The 6,344-nt window shown below is 54.4% G+C and overlaps 1 protein-coding gene across 1 annotated transcript in view; it reads right to left on the reverse strand.

Annotated features, from left to right (window-relative positions):
- Positions 1-5,868, reverse strand: part of LOC147090680 (cell surface A33 antigen-like) — a 22,736-nt gene extending 16,868 nt beyond the window's left edge. Inside the window, exon 1 of the mRNA XM_085977449.1 lies at positions 5,813-5,868. The gene's annotated coding sequence lies outside the window, so the exon portion shown is untranslated. The remainder of the gene's footprint in view (positions 1-5,812) is intronic.
- Positions 5,869-6,344: the final 476 nt, after the last annotated feature.

Raw genomic sequence — 6,344 nt, forward strand, 5'->3', positions numbered from 1 at the left:
GGAGAAAGAGAGAGACAAGAGCTGACCATAAAGAAGAATACCCTCAGTCAATTAGTCCTGGGACTCAGTGAAGTAACTACTAACAATACTAACAATAACCAGCCCCAGGACAGTGACAGGGTAACACAAAGAATTCGACCCAACACAATCGTCGCTAAGCAAAAGGAAAAATATCTGACATATTGGGCAGAAACAACAAAAACCCAAAGCAAACTCAATTGCTACTTGGCCCTAAACAGACAATACAACATAGCTGATTACCTGACCATGGTAAAGGATAACAAACTGAGAAGAACCTTGACAAGGTACAGACTTAGCGAACATTAGCCTAGCGATCGAAAAAGGCAGACACAGGCAGACCAGGCTGCCAAGAGAGGACAGGATATGCTCTCACTGCAGTCAGGGAGTGGTGGAGACAGAGATGCACTTCCTCACAGCTTGTGGAAAATATCAGGGCATCAGGGAGAATTTCTACCAAAAATTCTCACAAATATGCCCTGATTTCAGAAATCTGAATGACAACCAAAAACTCCCATTCCTACTGGGAGAGGAGAGAAGCTGTATAACACTGGCGGCGCACTATGTTACAGCTTGCCATGAACAGAGGGACAACCAGTAAGCTAAGAAAGGAATATATATAAACGGTGCGAATGTATATTTGTACACTCAGGGATATACCTGTTTATGCACTGTATGAATAGAACTGCGTTTATGTGCTGAACCATAAATGTATTTTGATGCTTTGGCAACATAAGATGTAACTTATCATGCCAATAAAGCGATTTAAATTGTAAATTGTAAATTGAGAGAGGCGGGGGGGGGAGAGAGAGGCGGGGGGGGGAGAGAGAGGCGGGGGGGGGAGAGAGAGGCGGGGGGGGGGGAGAGAGAGGCGGGGGGGGGGGAGAGAGAGGCGGGGGGGGGGAGAGAGAGGCGGGGGGGGGGAGAGAGAGGCGGGGGGGGGGAGAGAGAGGCGGGGGGGGGAGAGAGAGGCGGGGGGGGGGAGAGAGAGGCGGGGGGGGGGGAGAGAGAGGCGGGGGGGGGAGAGAGAGGCGGGGGGGGGAGAGAGAGGCGGGGGGGGGAGAGAGAGGCGGGGGGGGGAGAGAGAGGCGGGGGGGGGGAGAGAGAGGCGGGGGGGGGAGAGAGAGGCGGGGGGGGGGAGAGAGAGGCGGGGGGGGGGAGAGAGAGGCGGGGGGGGGAGAGAGAGGCGGGGGGGGGAGAGAGAGGCGGGGGGGGGGAGAGAGAGGCGGGGGGGGGAGAGAGAGGCGGGGGGGGGAGAGAGAGGCGGGGGGGGGAGAGAGAGGCGGGGGGGGGAGAGAGAGGCGGGGGGGAGAGAGAGGCGGGGGGGGGGGAAGAGAGAGGCGGGGGGGGAGAGAGAGGCGGGGGGGGGGGAGAGAGAGGCGGGGGGGGGAGAGAGAGGCGGGGGGGGGGAGAGAGAGGGCGGGGGGGAGAGAGAGGCGGGGGGGGGAGAGAGAGAGAGAGGAAGGGGAGAGAGAGAGCGAGAGCGACGAGCAGGGGGACAGTGTAGGGTTTGGCTGGTGCCAACATCAGTGGGTGCATGTGCCTGAAGGATTTTTGGACTTTTAAAATGGATATGTACCCTTTTAAAATGGCGACGCATTTCAAAATGGAGTTTGGACTTTAAAAAGGACTGACTGTTGGTTTCTGTGAAGGTAGCAGGAACTGTCTGTCTTTTGGGTTGCCATGGGACCAGTCTCAACGCTGACCTCATAAAAGGCAGGGGCCCTTTCCTATTCGAACATGTGGGATTTGGGGAAATCCACCTTTTGTCCATGAAGCCAGGACGTCTGGATGGACAATAAGGTTTGCAGGCCAAAAGTAACACCTCTGGACTCTTTCAATGAAGGAGCAGTCTAGAACTAAACAGTTAGCAATTCGAGAACTGTTCATCTACAGTAATGGCCTACTGTGGCAAAGCCACGAACAGACTCTCACAGGGACTTGTATAATTGCCTTTAATCATGTTTATTACCTTTCAATGTTGGCTCTGGTTAAACAGAGCTAGATCGACAAAATCGCGATCTGACGCGATGACGTCATCACGTGGGTCATGTGACGTCCCCAACGGCAGGAAACGTCATGACGTCAGAGGTAGAGGTCGTGGCCAGCCTGTCCTCGTGTGGAGTGATACAGAAAAGACCTGTTTAGAGCTTCTCCTGCATTTTCTTGTTTTGTAAAGTTTTAATACATTAAACTCAGTTTGTTAACTTCCAGTGAGTTTATAGATTCTTTGCTAGGAGTGCAGAGACTCCTGCACTACCATTGTTTTCATCAAGATGACCAATCCAGGACAGAGACGTCACCAGGAAGACCAACTAGCATCTCTGCGACCATGGTAACCAGGAATTGCCCAGCTGTAGGAATTGCCAAATTCCTATCTGAAGCACTGAGACCAGGCAACTCTGGTAATTAAACGCTGTTTAATACAAACTGGTGGAAGTAACAGTTAAAACGCAAGAGAACTAAACAACAGGTGTTTGCTTAAGGCTGACTCCACGAGGACTGATTCTGGAAGCTTCCCCGCTGACGTCATGACGTTTCCCGCCATTGGGAACGTCACGTGATCTGCGTGATGACGTCATCGCGTTCGGTCTACATCTTAAAGGGACCGCGTTATTTACATACAGCAAACAAATACAGGTACCGATTCACTCTGTTAAAGGCAATTATGTACATCCATATAAGAGCCCCTTGGTGGCTCTGCCACACAGCCAGTTTTGTGTATTATGCGGGGTATAAATATGCTGAACTTTGGGGATTCAGGGCTTGCTTTTCTCTACCATCTGGAACGGGGTTCTCCGCATAACTACGCGTCCGTCAACTCTCCAGGAATGCCCGAAGTGAGTGCCTCGCTGTACCGCCCGAACGTAACTCTCTAGGCCTCATCACATGCCTCTGTTAGGCACGGTTGTCGTCTCTGGAGTCGAACGGAGCCAGGACCGCGTGAATCAAAGACAAGGGCTGGTAATTATATCCAGCGCACACCTCTAGAAATCCGCAGGACCACCCGCGTGATTGGCTGCTGAGGAACTGCAAGTGCCCAAGACGCAGGCTAACATTTGTGTGTGTCTGTGTGTGTGTGTGGAGGCTTCCGAGTGTGGGTTCTGACTAAACCGGGAGAGGGGTTTAGTTAGAAGACTTTTTCCATTATCTAGGCTTAGATTCTGGGAAGGGGTTGGTTTGGCGTAATCGACAGGGTGGGTATTTTAGTCTAGGGTTATAAGCTAGTGTCTACGGTCACCTACTCATTATGCCGTAAGCGAGAGGAGTAGGGGTTGTTTTGAGAGTGTAATAAAAAGGAATCGGACTTTGACCAACCTGAACTGTTTAGTTTTGTCTGAGTCAATTATAATCTATCCATAGTAACTCCTCGGGTCTGAACTTGGGGGCTATGGTTCACGCTATAATTCGGAAGACCAACCCGGGGGGGGGGGAGGTTTTAAGAGAGCGAAAAATAAAAATGACAGCAGAGAAGGCAATAGAGCAAGGTAGCAGTGGGGGAACTAAAAACCAGAGCGTGTCAGGAAGGGACAGAATGTATAATGGTAAAGGTAAAGTAGTAAAAGGGGTAAAAGCAGGAATAAATTGTCAGAAAGCATATTTGAAAGTTCTTTATCTGAATGCACGCAGCATTCGCAACAAAATTGACGAGTTGACGGTACAAATAACTACACATGGGTATGATCTGGTGGCCATTACGGAAACATGGCTGCAAGATAATCATGACTGGGAACTAAACATACAAGGGTATTTGACAATTAGGAAGGACAGACAGGAAGGAAAGGGAGGTGGGGTTGCTATGTTAATCAAGGATGGAATCACTGCAATAGTCAGAAATGATATTGGGTCAAAGGATCAGGATAGTGAAACAGTTTGGGTGGAGATAAGGAATAATAAGGGGAAAAAGTCACTAGTGGGCATAGTCTATAGGCCTCCTAACAATTGCAACTCTGTTGGTCGGAGTATAAATTGGGAAATAGTTGGGGCTTGTAATAAGGGAACAGCTATAATCATGGGGGATTTTAACTTTCATATTGACTGGACAAATCAAATTGGGCATGGCAGCATTGAGGAAGAGTTCATAGAGTGTATTAAGGACGGGTTCCTTGAGCAGTATGTAACTGAACCGACCAGGGGGCAGGCAATCTTAGATCTGGTCCTCTGTAATGAGACAGGATTAATAAAAAATGTCCTAGTAAAGGATCCCCTTGGAATGAGTGACCATAATATGGTTGAATTCCAAATTCAATTTGAGGGTGAGAGTTGGATCTCAAACCAGCGTACTAAGCTTAAATAAAGGAGACTATGAAGGTATGAGAGTAGAATTGACTAAAGTGGACTGGGAAAACAGATTAAAGTGTAAGACGGTACAAGAGCAGTGGTCTACATTCAAGGAGATATTTCACATCTTTCAAGATAAATTTACTCCCCTTTTTCCTCAGTGGAATATAAGAAAAGACAGCCATCCGTGGCTTAGCAAATGGCCAGAGCGGAGGCCGGGCCCCGCAAATGGCCAGAGCGGAGGCCGGGCCCCGCAAATGGCCAGAGCGGAGGCCGGGCCCCGCAAATGGCCAGAGCGGAGGCCGGGCCCCGCAAATGGCCAGAGCGGAGGCCGGGCCCCGCAAATGGCCAGAGCGGAGGCCGGGCCCCGCAAATGGCCAGAGCGGAGGCCGGGCCCCGCAAATGGCCAGAGCGGAGGCCGGGCCCCGCAAATGGCCAGAGCGGAGGCCGGGCCCCGCAAATGGCCAGAGCGGAGGCCGGGCCCCGCAAATGGCCAGAGCGGAGGCCGGGCCCCGCAAATGGCCAGAGCGGAGGCCGGGCCCCGCAAATGGCCAGAGCGGAGGCCGGGCCCCGCAAATGGCCAGAGCGGAGGCCGGGCCCCGCAAATGGCCAGAGCGGAGGCCGGGCCCCGCAAATGGCCAGAGCGGAGGCCGGGCCCCGCAAATGGCCAGAGCGGAGGCCGGGCCCCGCAAATGGCCAGAGCGGAGGCCGGGCCCCGCAAATGGCCAGAGCGGAGGCCGGGCCCCGCAAATGGCCAGAGCGGAGGCCGGGCCCCGCAAATGGCCAGAGCGGAGGCCGGGCCCCGCAAATGGCCAGAGCGGAGGCCGGGCCCCGCAAATGGCCAGAGCGGAGGCCGGGCCCCGCAAATGGCCAGAGCGGAGGCCGGGCCCCGCAAATGGCCAGAGCGGAGGCCGGGCCCCGCAAATGGCCAGAGCGGAGGCCGGGCCCCGCAAATGGCCAGAGCGGAGGCCGGGCCCCGCAAATGGCCAGAGCGGAGGCCGGGCCCCGCAAATGGCCAGAGCGGAGGCCGGGCCCCGCAAATGGCCAGAGCGGAGGCCGGGCCCCGCAAATGGCCAGAGCGGAGGCCGGGCCCCGCAAATGGCCAGAGCGGAGGCCGGGCCCCGCAAATGGCCAGAGCGGAGGCCGGGCCCCGCAATGGTCAGAGCGGAGACCGGGCCCCGCAATGGTCAGAGCGGAGACCGGGCCCCGCAATGGTCAGAGCGGAGACCGGGCCCCGCAATGGTCAGAGTGGAGATAGCCCCCCAGCCTGGGTTACTATAGCCACCCCACACTCCACTCCACTCATTCTCAGGGCAGTTTTTCCATGTCTTTATTGCCGCGGGAATGGAGAGCGGGGATTTATTCGCCACAAACCCCGGAGAGATGCCTTTGCTCAGCGGGTTGCTGCAGGGGTCTGGGAGAGAGTCCCTTCAATTGTCAGATTAAAAAACACCAGGTCTTACGAGCAGTGAAAAAAGCTGGAAAATCAAAGCCCGCGTGTGGCAGCACTTACCTCAGGATGCCAGCGTGTGAGTGAGAAAAGGAAGCGTGGCGGCGGCGGCGACTGACCTTTATACGGATCAAGGGTCGTCACCATGGGCCAATCAGAGGGCCCACGCCCCCCCCCCGCCCTGAGCCCACGGCCAATCAGGGGCTGATTCTTCACTCTCGGTCAGACAGGCCTCATTCCCCCTCCGGCTCCAGAATCGTTCACAACTCACTAACAAAAGTGTTAAAAGAAATTCTTTTTTTTCCCCAAAACACAGGCACAAACAGGCCTGGATAATAACAGGGGGCGGGGGGTCGGCCCGCGTGCTGTGGAGTTTTTAAGGTCCCGATCCCGGGTGAGTCTATTCCCCGTCCTCCGGGGGTGGGGTAGAGAGGGGTCTGATTCAGAGAGAGAGAGAGACAGGGAGAGAGAGACACAAGAAGAGAGAGACAGAGAGTGAGACAAAGAGAGAGAGAGAGAGAGAGAGACAGGGAGAGAGACACGAGAAGAGAGAGAGAGAGACAGAGAGTGAGACAAACAGAGAGACGGAGAGAGA

Source organism: Somniosus microcephalus, unplaced genomic scaffold (genome assembly GCF_052327205.1).
Source record: "Somniosus microcephalus isolate GS21.2 unplaced genomic scaffold, FLI_Smic_1.0 unresolved_chr4, whole genome shotgun sequence".
NCBI lineage: Eukaryota > Metazoa > Chordata > Chondrichthyes > Squaliformes > Somniosidae > Somniosus > Somniosus microcephalus.